We start from the raw sequence: 17974 nt of genomic DNA, 5'->3' as shown, positions 1-17974 counted from the left end.
AACTTTTGACGGTAGAAAGACTGAGCTGCGAGACTTGGGTTTTTTACAGGATGTTTTTGATGGGATCTCACTTCTTTTTGTAGAGCCTTTCTTTTTGATACCACCACCAACCACCAACTGCATAAATAACTTTGTAATCCCATATATTTATATGGGATTACAAAGTTATTGATGCAGTTGGTGTATTTGGAAAACTGGACCGAAATTACAAAATATTTAAGTTTTCCCATGATTAAGACACTAAACTCTATATGTATTCCAAATATGAAGCTTCTAAGTCTGCTAGAAGTGCCTTGGACTTTTGATGATCGGTGAGTCAGTGAGTGACAAAATTTAGAAACTTTAACAAGTTGTCATTCTTAAACTACTGGTTCAAATTGACTGAAATTTTAAATATTCCGTGTTTATACAATGCCGGATTAGTTACTGAAGATTCAGGTTTCTTGCTTTATCCACAACCGAATTATAGGGGGTCGAAAAAGGCCCGAATTGCTTCGAGAAAAGGATGGTACGGCCGTGCCGCTTTTTTTTTGCTCGACTTGGCGGGGGCACTGCCGTGCCCCCAGATAGACTACCGAATGGGCAAGCCATAAAGCCTCTGCGAGAATTCACGTGGACTTTTTCTTTAGCTGCTCGATGTGGCAGCATTTCCATTGAAACTTGCGCATTGTGCTTCGCCTCAAAGAACTAAAAGTCTATGTATAATGGCCAAAGAAAAAACTTTAGTTAAAGGCCTGTAGACAATTCATAACTGCCTGAACGAATATTAAAGAAAACTGTAACTCAAAGGGGTATAAATATGTCCTAAGACCTAAAAAATAATTTTATAAGGGATAATAAAACTTCATCAGTGTAAATGTTTAACAAAGTCTCTGTAAAGTAGCTGTAAAATCGTATATTTATTGTCTTTTTGGCTTTTAGCAATACAGACAGGTAATTACGTGGATTTGATAACAGAGATATACGGTCTTCTGAGGGAACGAGTAGAAATTTAATATGAAATAATATTTATATGTCAAATTCAATCATTGTACAAAATACTGTAAGAAACTGTGTTAATAATTTACGAGGAAAAAAGTTGTTTTAATCAATTACAAAATTAGTGAGTTTGCTGTTGAGCGTTGATTGTAAAATTATTATAGCTTTATAAATAAACCAATTGTGTATACGTATTTCTATACAAATATTATAAAGAGGAAAGGTTTGATTTTTTGTTTGTTTGTTTGTTTGTATGAATTGAATAGGCTCCGAAACTACTTGGCAGATTTGAAAAATTCTTTCACTGTTGGAAAGCTACATCATTTCTGAGTGACATAGGCTAGGTTTTATCCCGGAAATCCCACGGGAACGGGAACTATGCGGGTTTTTTTTTGAAAACGCGGGCGAAGCCGCAGGCGGAAAGCTAGTTTCAACATAAAAAGCCAATACCCATAAAACGAATTTTATAGCTCCAGGAGAATACGTTTTCGGGGTGAAAAGTTTTTACGACCTAGGTTTTTGGTAGTCATGACATTGTCGACTATTTTATGCTACGTGCAGAATAAAGAAGTCGATCACAAAGGAACTTAAAATTAAAAAATCTTTATTTTTATTTTTTTCTATAACTTTGACAGGACAGAATAAGGTTGAGTCAGCTTGTAATGTAATTCTCGTAATAAGAATGATATTTATTTCATAAATAAATGTTTGTTGTTTATAACACGTTTACTGCCTTATTGTGAAATAATATGAATACCTACATAATATTATGTAGGTGTCCTATTATGTCACGCGTTTTCTAAATTTTCTCGTAACATTATAAATCTTTGATTTAGCTTAAAAACAGAATCATTAATTTTGACAAAGTCGCGATGAAACAGTAATTAACTTAAAAGCCGATTACTAAAGTTCGTAAGTTGTGGGAAAGTTTGACTTTTGACGAAAAAGGTCGGTGTCATCGCTTAGATCATTCTACTGTTAAAATCTAGTTAGTATAACAAAAAGAATAATGTCTTGACAAGCAAAGTAATAATGAATATTCATTGTTTCGTAAAGTTTTTGTTTGGTAAATAACTTTTGAGTCGGGAAATTGTCGCATAAGACAAGAACATGAAATATTCACTAGCCGCTTTGTTCCTTGATGAAGAAACTTCTCTGTAAATATGGTCATTTGCAACATAAAAGATTTTCAAAGTAAGTGTAATAAGAATGAAGGAAATTACTGCTGTTACACATTATTCAGGTTTTGAAGTAACATCTTGCAACATACTGTGATATATTATTATTTATATGAGATAAATAATAATACCTTACCTATTTATACAAATTTATATTTTGTAATTATTTACTGTAAGAAATATTTATCAGATAATTAACATGGCGTACCTACCAAACTAGTAATTGCTCCACATTCCGAACAAGAATAATAACTCAGCAGGATTATTTCAACCTGCAAACTACAAATTGTAAGAAAATCACAAAATAATAAGTTTGAAGAGTCAGCATCGAAATTAATGAGAAAATCCGACCTGCGTAGTTTGCAGGATTATTAAAAACAGTATTCCGGAGCATATTTTTCATGAAAATAAATATCTTCCGAAAATATTGCTATAAGTATGCATGGGGATTGGATCAGTTATTACGCCACATATCCTTAAAATTATTATATAAAGTAGATGTTTATCGCCTAATGTATAACGTAGGAATACTATATAATGTATTCGAATTAAAGATACAAAATAAACAGGCTCATTTTAATTTGTACAAGTGTCAACATTCTCAATGTAACTGGTTTCAGCGACTATTTCGACAACTGCTAGACCACCTGGCCACATAGCTATGGACGTAGTAGGAATATTAATTGTATATTTAATCGCTATATGCTGTTATAGTTTTTATTGACTTTGGTTTTTTGTAAAGGCGATCATAGACGCGGATTCGGTATTTCCACCTGGTTGAGGCATCCTATTATTTTTAAAAGAAACGAGTAATTGTGTGAACTTGTTGTTCGCTTCTTGAGTTATGTTTTAATCATCAAGGACTATTGGAAGATATTTTGTATAAAACATATAATAATATCGTCTGTACCAGTTGATATACATTGCACATAATATAGGAGTTTTTTAAAGTATGTGTTCTACGAAATACTTATCAAAAAGTAAAGCGTATTGCACTAATTATATATTAATTAGTCAATTATTAACAAATAGGTCGACAAAACTAATGGTATTTCTAATTAGTAAGTAGTTATTTACAGTATTATAACTATTAACTACATATGATAAGGTGTACAGTCTCAAGAAAACGAAGTCTCTAATAGAAAATAACGAGGTTATAATAAAAGGTACAAAGCAGGAAAATATGAAAGAAAGACCACAAAGAAAAGTGAAAACAAATATCGCAAACAATACCCTAACCGATGTGTGGTATTGTTAGGTAAATTGACTCTTTCCGTTTTCTTATTACAATAATGTGTTAATTATTTATAGTTTACCTAGCCAATTAGTTAAATCCTATATTATACCTGTAGTAGGAACACAAAATAATTTTGATCATATTGCATGCAATATGCCATTCATTTTTTTATGTTTATGTTTAATACAGATACGAAAATATATTTTTTTATAAGATTTTCACCCTGATTAAATAGAGATTGATCACAAAAATAGAATATGTTCAAGTAATAAAAAAAAAATATTTAAAAATATTCATTTATACGATAATAATGTATCTTCCTACTATCAAACGAGATGCGGTTCGAGAAAGCCTATAAAATTGCTGTCACCGATTAAATAACAAGCATTTAATACTGTAAAATGGAAACTTGAGCATAATGATCTGTAATACTTGGAGAAAGCTATAAATATGTAATAGTTGGATAACGTTTGCTACATTTCGCTTAAAGTTCAACACTCTGATATCACGATAAATAAAATACATACATTTGCTAAAGATGTACCTATGAGTATTGTTGAAATTTTCCGAGACATTTAATGTACCTAACCAGCGCAGTAAACACAATTAATAATATACCTATTACCATTTTTATTTTTTGTACGAAAAGTGATCAAGTATACCAGATACAAGTTTGGGTATTCAAGCTAAATTTTATTATCATGATGTTATAACTTATAAGTAGGTAGGACCTAATACCTAATGTAATATGTAGTACCTATTTCATCTGTAAGTTGCTAATGTTTCCTCTTAGTTTTCCAGCATAGTAAGAGTCAAGGGTAAAATATTAGACTTTGGTAAATTATTAAAACTATAAAAGAATGCAGCAATAAACTTGTTTCACTCATGCCTTTTTATGGCTTTATTTCTTTCAACTCATATTTTTTAGACATATTATCGTCTGGTCGATAAGGTCGCTAGCGTTATTTTTTGCCACTCCAATGTAGTTTTTAGAAAAACGGCAGCCACAAAATATAGCCTGCCATCTCGGCTCCGCATACGTTTAAAGCAAAAAGTCATTTGAATACGGAGGATTAAAGTTGTTAGCTGGAGATGAACCTTGATTGCGTAAACTGCAAGAATCTTTCCGCAAACGAGTTTCATATATAAAAACGTGGTATAATATGTAAACATCAAAAAAAGAAGTCCGGCAGACGTCACCGGTCACGCAAGGCCGGTTTTATTAGTAAGTTCATGCATAATGCTTTATTTACACGGTCCAACTGAAAGGAATTTGTCATTAGGTGATATTACGTTATTAATCACGTTGAACGTTGAATGACCGCCTCTTTTGCGCAGTGGTTGAGTCGCGAGCTACAAACCAAGGGGGTCTAGGTTCATTAATCATTTTCCATAGAGACTAGAGTTGCAGAATACAGAATCAGCTGATCACTTTCTTGTCCGTCAAGAGAATTAATTGTAAATAAAAACTACAAAGTATTCACGATTAGTCTGTAGTTCACCTCAGGGTCACTTTTCACTGCTACTAAGCTCTCGTAAACTCGCATTTACTTGTTCTGTGATATGCCTGACAAGCAATAATCGTAATAAAGCGTAAAATATTTGTCAAGGATTGTCGCCGGCCTATTCAATGGGCCGGAACCAAGGCAAACTTGCGGTATCGTAAAATAACTTGTAGTTGATATTAATTAGTAACCAATGCACTTGCATAATAATTATTTGATAAATTAAACCTTTGATATTAAAATTAATGAGATAGGTACAAATATAGTGATTGGTATTTTCCTCTTAGAAAGTGTACGGTATCCACTTATCCAATTAAACTTTGCAATTTAATTGCAACTGATGCGATTATTTCATTAAGAAAAATCTTATAAGAGGAATTATTAGTGCGTGTGATTATGATCGGTAAATTATTAAATTTTCTGCTCTTGTTATTTCATTGAAACGAATTGTAGTTAATAGTGGTCCAACAAATAAAGTAGTACCTACTTGAAAGCAAAGACTAGCTGTAATCAATTTTATGCAGTATTCATTACATATTATGCTGCCGTAACTATGGAGATTGTAAACAATGCAGTATCTGCCTGCCAAAGATAATGATAGCATAGCAACAAGTGCAACGATTTATATAGACGTAGGTACCTACTTGTTTTATATATAAACACCAGTTCAAAGTTAAAATGAGTCAAAATTGAAGGGAAGCAAGGAGATCATAGCAAGCACATTCATGTAAGAAACAATTTCAAAGAAGTTTAAGAGAACCGCAGCACCAAATGAAAAATAAGGAATAAAATATCTGCTATAAAACAAAAAACAAATTGAATCAATATCATATTATGCAAAGATTTCAGAATTAATAGGTAGGAATGCAGCATCTCTTTTTGGAGTTCAACGATTTATTTAAATGAGTCCTTCTTGGAATATTTATTAAAATAAAAAAAACTTTCGTAAAATTTACCAATGGCACTCTAACGTTAATTTAGTAGTAGGTACTGTTCTTATCTCGTCTGCGTCAAAGTTTTACTACACTGAAATTTAATCGTGCACAATTAAAAATCACAGTTAGGTATGCGTGGACTTAGATGTGGTTTTACTCATTCGTTCACATGATTTTCATTTCCCATTAATATAAAATTACATTTATAAGTGTACCGGTGGACAGCCGCATTGTTTTATTGTGATTGGGATTATGAATCACGAGCGATGTGTCAAGAACTTGATTGACACGGATTTTTGAGGTTAAAATGTGCCTATAAAAGTATAGAATAATTATTTAAACTAGTGCATTTTAAAGGTAGATTATAAGATTTTTATATTGGAGATTTAGTTATACCTTGGAAAAATGTTCTCTAATCGAGAATTTTAAGCTTTCGTTTATAATACGATTATAAACCAATTAAATGAAAGTGATACCTTCGAATCGCGGTACGCACTAGCATATTAAAACGAGTTTCTATCCCTCCGAGACTACGCTAATAGGCTGATTTTCCTTTATGTTAATCCTCACTTACACCAGCTTTAACCTTCACTATTTAACCTATTTTACTAGCAAATGGGAATGTAAGAAGCTAATGATAGTATTACCAATTTTATATACAGGTAGGCAGTTTATTATTCTTATAATAATTAGTTACATTTTTTATTGTCAACTCATTACGGCTAATTTAATTAAGGAAGTGCCCTTGTAATCAACTTCGTGTAATACACAACTAGTAAAACAGTAGCTAGAAAGATACCTACATTACAAAAAAAATTTCTGCTATTTTGTAACAGAAAACGAATATTTTAATAATACAGAATTCCTCTAATAAATAAAAATATCTACTGTTTCTTTAATATATTATCTCATAGTATAACTATCATTCTTATCATACGATCATATTATATTTTGTACCATTATGATTTATCTTATTTTATTCTTAAACTGAAATAAAACAATGCATCCTACCTTGAAAAATATGAAAATTATTTCCACAGGAACGTTAATTAACACTAAAAACACGCACGCATCACTCAAAATATTATCACTACACTGTTAATTGTTTTTGAGACAATTCTCACTCAAAGTGATCTTAAAATTGTAAAAATGGTCACTAGCGGACGTTTACTTCGATCAAAAGATTGGAATCAACTGAAGTTATTTGACGACATCGCGACTAGAAGCCAATGTCTGCTGGGAAATTATTAATGTTGGACATACATTGCAGCTTGTGATTCGTTCTAAAAATCTTCATGCAAAGAAGAGCAGCAATGGATGGTTGGAAATCAGAGTACAGAATAAAATGTTATGTTGAGGTGAGATTCCTTAATCCTTACACATGAACGAATTCGATTTAAGAATTAGATTATAACGCCTAGGTGAAGTTTGATCTCCTGCGGTATCGTCGCAGAAAAGCTAATCGTGGGAAACATTTTCTGGAATTCTAACGCCCGAAAGTTATTTTCGTTTAAATTTCGTCCTTATTTCGGCTATAAATTTTAGAAATGTATAAATTGTTAAAATTGATTTTGAGATTCGAAAATTTTTAATTTAACAATTGAAAATTGAAATTGACTTAAACTTAAACAATCAACCTAAAACTACATAGTAAATAAGTAACTGAAAACACTGAATATAAAATATAATTCTTGGTTTAATTTATCTATTAATACCTAATTAAAGGATTCAATCCTACCAAAATATAGGTATACTATAACTAAAATAAGTACATGAGGTCAGGTGGGGTAAGAGGAACATATTTCATTTTCAGTAAAATATTTTGACTGCTAGGAACAACAGTTATAGCTTTTTAAGATCTTTGAAACACACAGAACTTACCTTTATGTATTAGCTTCCCGTAGGCTAAATGTCATTACTCTAATAACAGTTCTTACGAAGATATTGACGTTAATGTCAAGATTGAGTAATCGTTCCTCTTCCCCCTTACATGGGGTAAGAGGGACAGTCATTGTATTTCCTAAGATTGGTGTTTATATTAAAATATTCGTTGCTAAATGTTCGTTAATTTGTAGGTAGAATGTCTTTGGTCAATATTAGATCTTAATATCGATGAAATAAGGTATAATTTCGAATAAAAAAGAAGAATACATCAATTCGGGGTAAGAGGGACATACAGGTTCGATCAGGGGTGGCAAACTAAAAAGAAGTCGACTAGTTATAATTCTATTTTTATTTAATCATACATAGTAATGGTAAACAGTCTGTCCCTAACTAGTTTTCCTAGTTAGTTACTCTTTAAAAATAACAATGGCACTATGTGATAAGATCAATATTGCGAATCAGTCTTTTAATTCTTCTATTAAGAACCTTCTCCTTTTTAAGAAGTCAGTTAAAAATATAAATGATCTTCTTGATCCAAAAGAAATTCTTTTTAATTTCTGGAATTTTGGGACAGGCGAACTTAGCGAAACTTGGCGAATAGTGGTTCCGTTTTACATCACTGTGTTCCAGTTTGGTGGTGAGATGAGGCTCTGAAGTAATTACTGGCACAGGAGGCATAACACCGTAGTCCTTTAGGCCGGCAACGCACTTGTGACTCCTCTGGAGTTGCGAGTGTCCATGGGCGGCGGTAATCGCTTAACATCAGGTGATCCGTATGCTCGTTTGCCCGCCTATTAAATAAAAAAAAAAATATATAAAAAAACACATGAACGAAGTCGCGAGAAATTTTTAGTTATAATTTAAAATTGTAGTAGGTACAGAACAGTCAGTCACTTCTTTTCATTTTACCCACATATAAAATTATAAATTAATCAAAATGTTGGTCACCCCTCACACGGGGTAAGAGAAACATATGTTCCTCTTACACCGTCAATAGTGTGCCTCTTACCCCAGCTATTGTTTTTGTAGGCTAGGATTTTCAAGCGAAAGAAACTCACATAATTTAGTTGTTTCTTAACTAAAATGATAAATAAAAGAAATACTTACAGTTTTCTCCGTGTATCAGTATATTTAAAATATTTATAGCACTCGTTTATCACAAAAATATGGGTTCGCAAAAAAAGAGCCAACTTGGTCTTAGTCGAATTCGCAACTGTCAAATTTGTTTACATTTTTTGTGACGTCTGTGCTACGTAGCGACATCTACTCAAAACCGCTCAAACTAATTCGCCTTCACTTTTTTATCCACGGAAAGTACATAGTCATAAACGCTTCGGTTTACTAGTTATGGTATCTAGGCCCTCTTCCCCCAGTGACCCTCTTACCCCACCTGACTTGCATAAAATTCATAATTACGAAGATTATTGTCAAATAAACTATTCTAGATTTCTGCGCATTTCCTCACAACGTATTCAATTTGCATGTCTGAAAGCAAACAATTAGTAGCGTCCATCTTATTTATATTATTCTATAAACAATCAGCCACCTGGCATTGTATAAGTTGGTTTCGTGAGAAAGTATACAATACGATAAACATATCGTGTTCAAAGTGTTCGAGCAATACCATAACGGATTTATTGTTTCCTTAATTTGAACTCTTCTTAGAATCTTTGTATGCACAAACTAAGAACGTGACTTACGAAGTATTGACCATGTGATTAGCGAATTTTTGTATTTTTTACATGTTATCGTCTTTTGAATAACGTTATTTCTGTCTGGTTTTTAATGTATGATTTGTTGTCTTGTAAGATCTTTTCATGTCACTTTCAGAACATCATTAAAAACATACAAATTCCTTTCTTTTTCAATTAAGTGGGGAAAGTAAATAAATAAACATGTTACGTAAAAGTTGTGAATTCATAAATAATCATTATCGATTTTAAACTGCCTAAAAAGGCTTACGTAATAAAAAATTTCTAATCAATACAATTTCCCTGCGCTAACACCGATCGTATGGTAATTTGCAAAGGGAAGTAATATGGAAACATGCATGTAGGGAAAATGAAGGTTCATCGAGTTATACTCCCGATTGAGCTGGGTCACTTCCGGCAGGTCAGGGGAACGGATGGGAATCCGATTATCTCCATCGACTGGGCTCACCGGCCCATTCAGCCTTATTCTATAAATATCATTGAGCCTGTGTAAACGGCGCTACCAACAATGACAACTTTTATTGCAAAGTTAGCGACTTTGCAACTTGGACATCTGACGCAATTTCCGCTCGAAGCCGTATAAAGTCGGACAAAACATACACCGCCTCTACGTTGATACTAGGTAATGATATAGTCATGCTTTTCACGTCATGTATAAAAATTCTTAGTATAGACGCATATTTAACTCGCCTTTTTTCTTTTTATTTGGTGTTGATCAAAATTATCAGTTTTATCCTGATAGGGAAATTAGCGTACATAATTTAAACTTAATTGAATTGATATAGCTGTGATATTACCTATATTAACTAGATGATCCCACAATTAAATATGTACCTACATTAACAACTTTAAATACACATAGACCTAACAATACGAGAGCAAATAGTATACCTATTGGAGAACTGAATGTCTATTCCATTTTCTTTTCAGTATAAAATAAATTAATTACATTCGTCTTTCAAGAGGTATGACGCAGGTCTATTTTAGGTGAACATTACATTGTAATGAAACACTGATGTAATGCTGTAGTAACACGTAGTTTTAAGTACTAGGCTGACCTATTTCTCCAGGGTCTATGCTCACTCGGTATAATGTGAGTAAATATTTACAATAGAGCAGAATAATAATAAAAGTTATGTAACGTAGAACTTTGGTATAATCATAAATTATTTACTACGGGGAGAGACTAATACTTAGGTTATAAAGGGTGGAATTAACGATGTTTCACTATTGTTTCTTCTTACACATAACAACAACGTAAGTTATTCCAAATCACACAACAAAGTGGAAATAATTCCAGATTATGACCGTTTAAGACTCAATTAAAATTGGCTATTGAAAATATCTTTAATTTGTAAAACTTAGTTCTTGATTGTTCTGGTAATATGTTTACCGATTAGTTAATGTAATCAATGACAAGATGATAGGCACCTTTCACTGTAGAAGGCACTTTTATCGATCCATTTGAACCGCTTAGCTTGCCTAATTGATAAACGCGTAAGTCTTAACTGAGAAGGTGAGCAAGTTTATTTCTCTTGGAAAGGTATTGCGTGCTATATTATGACATGACTATTAACTACATCCACACCTTTATATATTTCAAATCTTAAACCTGTTTAAAAAAAGACGAAACGGCATTGCAACTGACTTTTAACAGCAATGTAGGTAATAAATTGCGTTCAAGAGAAATGTTATTTCTTATTTGTAATACCTATATTTAGAAATATTTCTTAAGGTAAAATCATTCGACCGGCAAAGCCTTTTCAAAATCATGCTGAAGGGTGAATTTCAACAAATGCCATTTTTCTTATCATATCGGTGAACTTTTTCATTTATATATATTTTTTATTTTTTTCATGTTTAATGTAATATTTAGGATACTAAATACTCCCTTATTGGTAACCATCAACGTATCTTTTAAGACTATGGAGAAAATTCAGTTTGAATTCTGGTTTCCACCGATGTGACAATCCGGCACCGATTATCTTTTCTGTACACCGATATGATAAATTTATTCACCGATGTGATATACATATACAGCGATATGATAATCTATCCACCTTTGAACATCAAAAAAGAAATAGTAGGCTTATACATTTTTGAAGGAGTGACTAAGAACTGAATACCTGAACTAAGGGTATTATTTTCTTAGAATAAAAAATAATGTTTTTTTTAATTATCATTGTGTTTATTTAAAAGAAGTATAAAAAACAAAAATTTCTTGTACGTTATTGTACAATACACATTTATTAATGTGGCGATCAAGCTAATTGTTTTGCCATGTGTAGGTACACTTAAAACATTGTGGCGTTCTAGGTTCAACAATACTAAGAATAGAAACTTTATATAAGAAAACTTTATATACCTAATTAATCAGCCTTTTAAGTTTAACCTTAATCATAACAACACTACAATAATCACAGCTTTAATTATCACTTAATTTAATATTTTTAAAATCTTTGTTCTCAGTGCGTAAGTATCATAGATTACATAGAGATCGCTTATATCTTACATCTAGCAAATAATCTTTACCCTTAAAAAAAAAACTTAAATTAAATCTGTCAGTATAATTTGGTTATTATGTTAATCAGCCTTTAAGTTCAACATAAATCACTACAGAACTTGAACCGTCTTCGTACTCCACTTTTATTAAATTGCACCATAATTAGACTTTTAAGTCATAGAAGACTATGTAGTATACCTATAGTTAATCACAGCACTTAATTACGTACTTTTATAATTATTATCTGTTACAACAATTAAACCTCTTTTTTTCAATTAAAACTAAAAACAATAAAAATAAAAATTTTAAAAACAAATCAGCCCAGATCAAAATAAGTCATCATCAGTGTCACTGCAACCAAATATATAATTAAATCTCTGTTTGATGTCAGGAGTTGGTTTACGTGGCTCATTTTTTTCTTTTTTAAAGTTAATTTTAGATTTTATTCTAAATATTTCCTCATCGGTGTCACTGTCTTCCACGGTAGGACTTGAAAATCTATTAGATGCTTTTACCGTATCCTCTTTATTTACGAATTGAGTTGATTCCTCTAAACCAACTAAAATGTTCGTGTCAATTTTCTCTAAAAATGAACAGGCAGGAGTACTTTGATCAAGATCTACATAGTTCAATAGCAAATTTTCAGACATTTTTGTCGAAGAGGATGATCTGGGTGCCGCATTTTCCGAGATTTTTAATGTATTTGATGGTGTAAAATACTTTGAATGTGATGGCTGTGGGAACAAAATTAATTTGTCAGTTAACTTTACTGGTCGCATTTTAGTGATATCTATTTTGGATTTAGTTCTGGATTTTTTATTACTCGAAGTAGAAAGTTGAGGTTTAGACTTAATTTCGTGTTCGGTTGACAAATTGTGGAAGTCTAGATGTTTGCCATGTGGACATTTAACAACATATTTCATACATTCATCTTCTATACAAGAAAGTCGACGTAAAACTATACGATTTTTAGCTTCTTTAGTCCAAATGACTTGTTTGACTTGCAATGTTCCACGAAATGTGTTCAAATTTGTAGGGAGAAGCCAGTCCTTTTCTTCAACTTCATATTCTTCTACAGTACTAATTTTCACGCCTTGGACAGCAGATTTTAAATAGTTTACAAAAGAGTCTATATTATTCATATCACCATCGTGTGCAACAAATCGATCCGCCGTTCGCTTCAGTAGCCCACCTACTCCATCTGGCGCACCTTTTCCATGACCACATTCACTATAGTTCCATATTATGTTAGTCAGAGAAGAGCAGTAAATACTGAGTTGGGACATAATATAAAAAATTTTCTTATTCCGATACTGGCCTGATGGAGAATCAGAAATAATAATAAGATTCTGAACAATTGGAGCTTCCTGTTTAATTTCTTCTAATATTGGAACAAGGTGAGCCCAAACGGCGGCAGCATCATGGCGCAGTGAAGAACTAATAGTGCAGAAACATTGAGTTGTTATATTCTCTTCCTTATTTTTATAGTAAATTACAGCAGTGTGTAATGTGAATTGTTGACGACTGCCACCAAAGTGCAAAGATTGTATTTCGGACCCGTACTTGGAGCTATAGTTCTCACTAAAGTCAATGTGAACGACACAATCCTTTTCAGTCATGTTTTGTTTGTAGTGCTTAAAAGCTTGACTTTGATTTCGTATATTACTACAATGTGTTAAGAACGGTTTCAGATTGTTTTCAAATATTTTGATTAGTTGTAATGGTTTAACGGTTATTTTTACTTTTTCTACATTAACGGCTATTTTATCGACTCCATTTTTTTTGTAATTCTTTTTTATCTTCTTCCAATTCCAATAAATAACATCTTTGGAGTTATCAAATTCTTGATAATTTAAATGACGATTCTTACAGACAGGACATGTTCTTTGCAGGCATTCTACCTTAAAAATATCACAGCAAATACTACTTAGAATTTCAGTCGTGGTGTTTTCTTTTATGATACGATTTCTTTTTAAAGATGATATAACAAGATCCATGTTCTCATGTTTCTCACATAGGCATGTATTTCTCAAGTTTAATTTTGGCTGCGTGACCCAAAACGGCCTCATTCTTGTAAAAGTGACGTAACTGATTGGAGGGTAGCCCGAAGTCAAATACTTTTTGTGTAAATTTTTAATTGTGTCTTTCATCAGCCTTTTCTGTTTTTTTACTCCATTTTGTGTGACAGTATCCTTTTTACCTGGGCAAAGATTTGAATTTTCATCATCCTCAAAAAACTGAACAACAATCTTACGGATACGTTTTTGCAGGTCTATATTTTTTGGCTTCGTTGGGATTCGTCTCACTTCTAAATTACTCTGTTTTAATTTCTTAAATTCTTGATGTAGTCTCATGTATCTCTTTTTGTACATTAGTTTCTCTTTATTAGCCTTTGCCAATTGTTTTCTTAAATCGTGTATTTGCTGAGTTTTAACGTTTTGATATTTACGAAATTTCATTTTAATGTCTTGTTTGAATTTAACAGTATTAAAGGATGTGTCTAAGTTAGGACTATTTGGGCGTAATGTTGATTCTTCTGAATTTATAGAACTAATACTTGGCGTTCGTAAAGGAGATGCTATTGATAAATCTAGGGGACTGCTTGTACGTAAATAGTGGGAACTACTCGCTACTATGGCATCAATACGCAAATTAGGACTATTACATCGAACATTCTGTCGCAATAGCCGTGGGCTATGAGGTCCTATTAGTTCTTGAGAAATACCGGGCTCATTATCTTGATTTTTCGGTAGCGATTCTGCGTCATTGGTCTCTGAAACACTTGTTGGGTTGTTGCGGGCACCATTTGCCTTATTTTTTTTCCGCTGATAATATGCACGGGCACTGATTCGGTTTTTCTTTTGTGCATTGCGACGTGCATGTGCAGTCATTTGGCTTCGGGTTAGGATAAGTCCAGCTGCCTTTCTTTTAGCTAAGCGTTCTCTGTCTTTTCTTAAATGCTGCTCGTTTAACACAGGATCACTTTTGATTTTAGCTTTTCTTATTCTTTCCATCAACCTCTTTCTCTCTTTTTTCTCCTCCTCGTTTAGTTTTGATTTCAGCATTCTTAAACAAAATTAATCTTAAACAAAATTACTCGAACGAATTGTGTGCGGCACGAGCTGCACACAAGTTAATATTTATGAAAGTTAAAAAATATAATATGTGTATATGTATGTATATAATGTATGGTTGTAGGTATGCTCCATTGTTTTTTTGTTTACTTTAATGAAATGACACTATGTCTACCAATATGATAAAATTACACCGAGGTGATAATATGATCTACCGATGTGATAAAACAATCCACCGATGTGACAAAACTATGCGTCGATCATGAATCAAAACACCGATATGATATTTAAGACACCGATTGATTTTTCTTATCACATCGGTGTAAATTATCACATCGGTGGTAAAAAAGACCACCGATTACAGCGATATGAGAACAGCGACGTGAGAAATTATCGACTTTTTTGAAAATTATGAAAAATGTATAATATTTAGGCTAAATTCAAGTACCTATAATGATGCTAATTTACTTACTATGTCTGTTAGAACCAAACAATCGTAATAAAACTTCACATTACACTAGAAAAATGCAACCACCGATAATATAAAATAATTGCTTGGAAGTAACTGAAATGTCGTACTTACGTAATTGGCGGGAATATGCAGCGATTTGACACACGTCCGTCCTGACTGCGCACTAGCACACACTAACGAGGGAAATAAAATTGGGGTGGGGACACTGTCGGACTCATCGATGCAAAGTTAGGTTTAAATTACTTTTGTGCAGCGATATGACAAAATTTTGCGAGACAAGTACATTTATGCCTCTCAGTAATAAATATTATGAATTACGTAATAAAATATGCTACATATTAATAATAAAACTAATATTCTATGAAATAGAATAAGTTCTATTCTTAAGTTACTTATTTTTATAACGATATAAGCGTTTTTGCTTGTAAAAAAAGTAGAGGGACAGCACCGATGTGACAAAAATAGAGGTTTATGTATTTATTTCTACCTTTGTAAATAGACTTAGACAAATAATATTTTATGCCACAACCCAATAAATACCTAATGAATACAAAAAAAAATAGTACAGAACAATATTCCTTTTTTCAAATACTAATTTCAATGAAGACAAAAAAAAAAGTCGTTTGGGAAATTCACCCTGAAATATGGAAAGTTTTGTTTAATGATATTTCAAAAAGTATCTTTAGTACTGTACAGGGAATATTTTTAATTAACTTTTCTTAAAATAAACGTCGGATTGGAAAGCTCCAGCGACGGTGTTTTGACACCTGCTCCACGTTTCTAGTCTGGAAATAGAGTTCCTAAAATTACGTCTATAATAAGTCTTCCAGAAATCGCCTTACATCTACTCCCAATAGGCTCTTGAGAAACATCGAGAGTCAGCTTAACGAGGGTCATGATTGATTAATCACCTTTGACATGTTTCAAGTTGATTTCAAAAGATTTTTATCATTTATTTTGTTTAGAACACAAAACACAACTAAGTACTTTAAAGTTTAAACTAAAAGAAGTGAAGAATTAATCTCGCTTAATTTATGGTACATTATCTTTAATCAACAAAAACAATATGGGCGTCTTAAAATAGAAGCGATAATTTTTATATTGCGGATAAGTGATCAACGCTGATCATAAAATTTATTTTCCTATTCATCTTCAATAGCCAGACATACTCATTGCTCAGATCTGTAATATGTATCCGATTAAAATGTTACAGAAATAAAATTTGTAAAGGCTTTTTAAGTATATGACAGGTACAGGTAAATAAAGGGTGTCTCAAAAGAAAGTTTATATTTTGTGGATGAATAAAAAAATAATTTGGAAAATCCAAAAGTGCACGCCTCATAATTTTTTTTTAATAAATATTTATTAATTATTATTTTTGTTTATTTAATAACAATTAAACCACATCGAATCAGACTCTGAAAAATGAAAGGGTTCTATTCCTGAGCATACTCAAGCGTAAGAGAAAAAAAAAGACTCGATTAGTAAAGTATTTCGGTCGCTATCGTGTTAACAAGAAAAAGGATCCGCACATACAGACACACGGACGTCCAAGACAGAACTTTTTTAAACTGTTTTTTAACTAGTTTAAATAACAAAAATGACATCAAAAATATCATGAACGTTAAAAATAGTGTTTTTTCTTAATATGTGTGTGTATGTATTATCTTACAAGTGCAATGTATGATACATAAAGACATTTTAAGTTTGAAAAATCAGATGTTTTGCGCGAAGTGACAGTAGTACCCACCTCAACGCTTCGCTTATGAGGCGTGCAAAAGTAAGCGGTGTATTGCAAAAATGTTTATTAATTATTAAATTGCATAATATGGGAATTTATTTCTTAAAAATAATATTGTCCAAATGCAGTCCATAGCGTTCACGGCACTCATTTAATCGAACAGTAAAATTATTTATGACAGCTCGGCAGGTAGACACAGGTAGACACAGTGATTCATGCGGAAGATTGCGAATGTGTACCCGCATCCCGTCTAAAGCAGCGCGTTGGTACACGGTGGGGTTTTAGTCGGTAGGAATCCGACATAACCCACGGCTCCTTCCCCGGGAGCCGTGGGTATCTTAAGCAAGATTTCCCCACTTGAAAAAAAAAAAAAAAAAAAAAGGTAGACACAGTGATGGCTGCCATTTCGTGCCGGATATTTTCTTTTAAATGCACTAGAGAAGTTGGTTTGTTGGCATACACTTTAGATTCAAGATACCCCCACAAGAAATTATCGAGAATAGAAATTAGGAACTGGAACTGGATTAGGAAATTAGGACTGCATTTGGACAATATTATTTTTAAGAAATAAATTCCCATATTATGCACTTTAATAATTAATAAACATTTGTTCAATACACCGCTTACTTTTTAGGGTTCCGTAGCCAAAATGGCAAAAACGGAACCCTTATAGTTTCGTCATGTCCGTCTGTCCGTCTGTCCGTCTGTCCGTCTGTCACAGCCGATTTACTCGGAAACTATAAGTACTACAGTGA

The 17974-nt window shown here is 32.4% G+C and overlaps 1 protein-coding gene and 1 pseudogene across 2 annotated transcripts in view; both read right to left on the bottom strand.

Moving 5' to 3' along the window:
- LOC149487838 (uncharacterized) overlaps positions 1-17974 on the bottom strand; it is a 53929-nt gene that overhangs the window by 13409 nt on the left and 22546 nt on the right. The window contains exon 1 of one of the 2 annotated variants that reach the window (XM_089696513.1): positions 6845-7033. The exons of the other annotated variant lie outside the window; for it this stretch is intronic. The gene's annotated coding sequence lies outside the window, so the exon portion shown is untranslated. Of the gene's footprint in view, positions 1-6844; positions 7034-17974 lie in introns of those variants that run through there. 2 annotated transcript variants of the gene reach the window in all.
- On the bottom strand, positions 11217-16104 carry LOC149487841 (uncharacterized; annotated as a pseudogene).

The sequence above is a fragment of the Colias philodice genome, chromosome 6 (assembly GCF_061535455.1).
Source record: "Colias philodice isolate Cphi_HAF_F1 chromosome 6, ilColPhil1 Martin Lab GWU primary, whole genome shotgun sequence".
Classification (NCBI taxonomy): domain Eukaryota; kingdom Metazoa; phylum Arthropoda; class Insecta; order Lepidoptera; family Pieridae; genus Colias; species Colias philodice.
The sequence above is the reverse complement of the archived record's forward strand: the minus strand, read 5'-3'. Positions and strand labels throughout refer to the sequence as shown.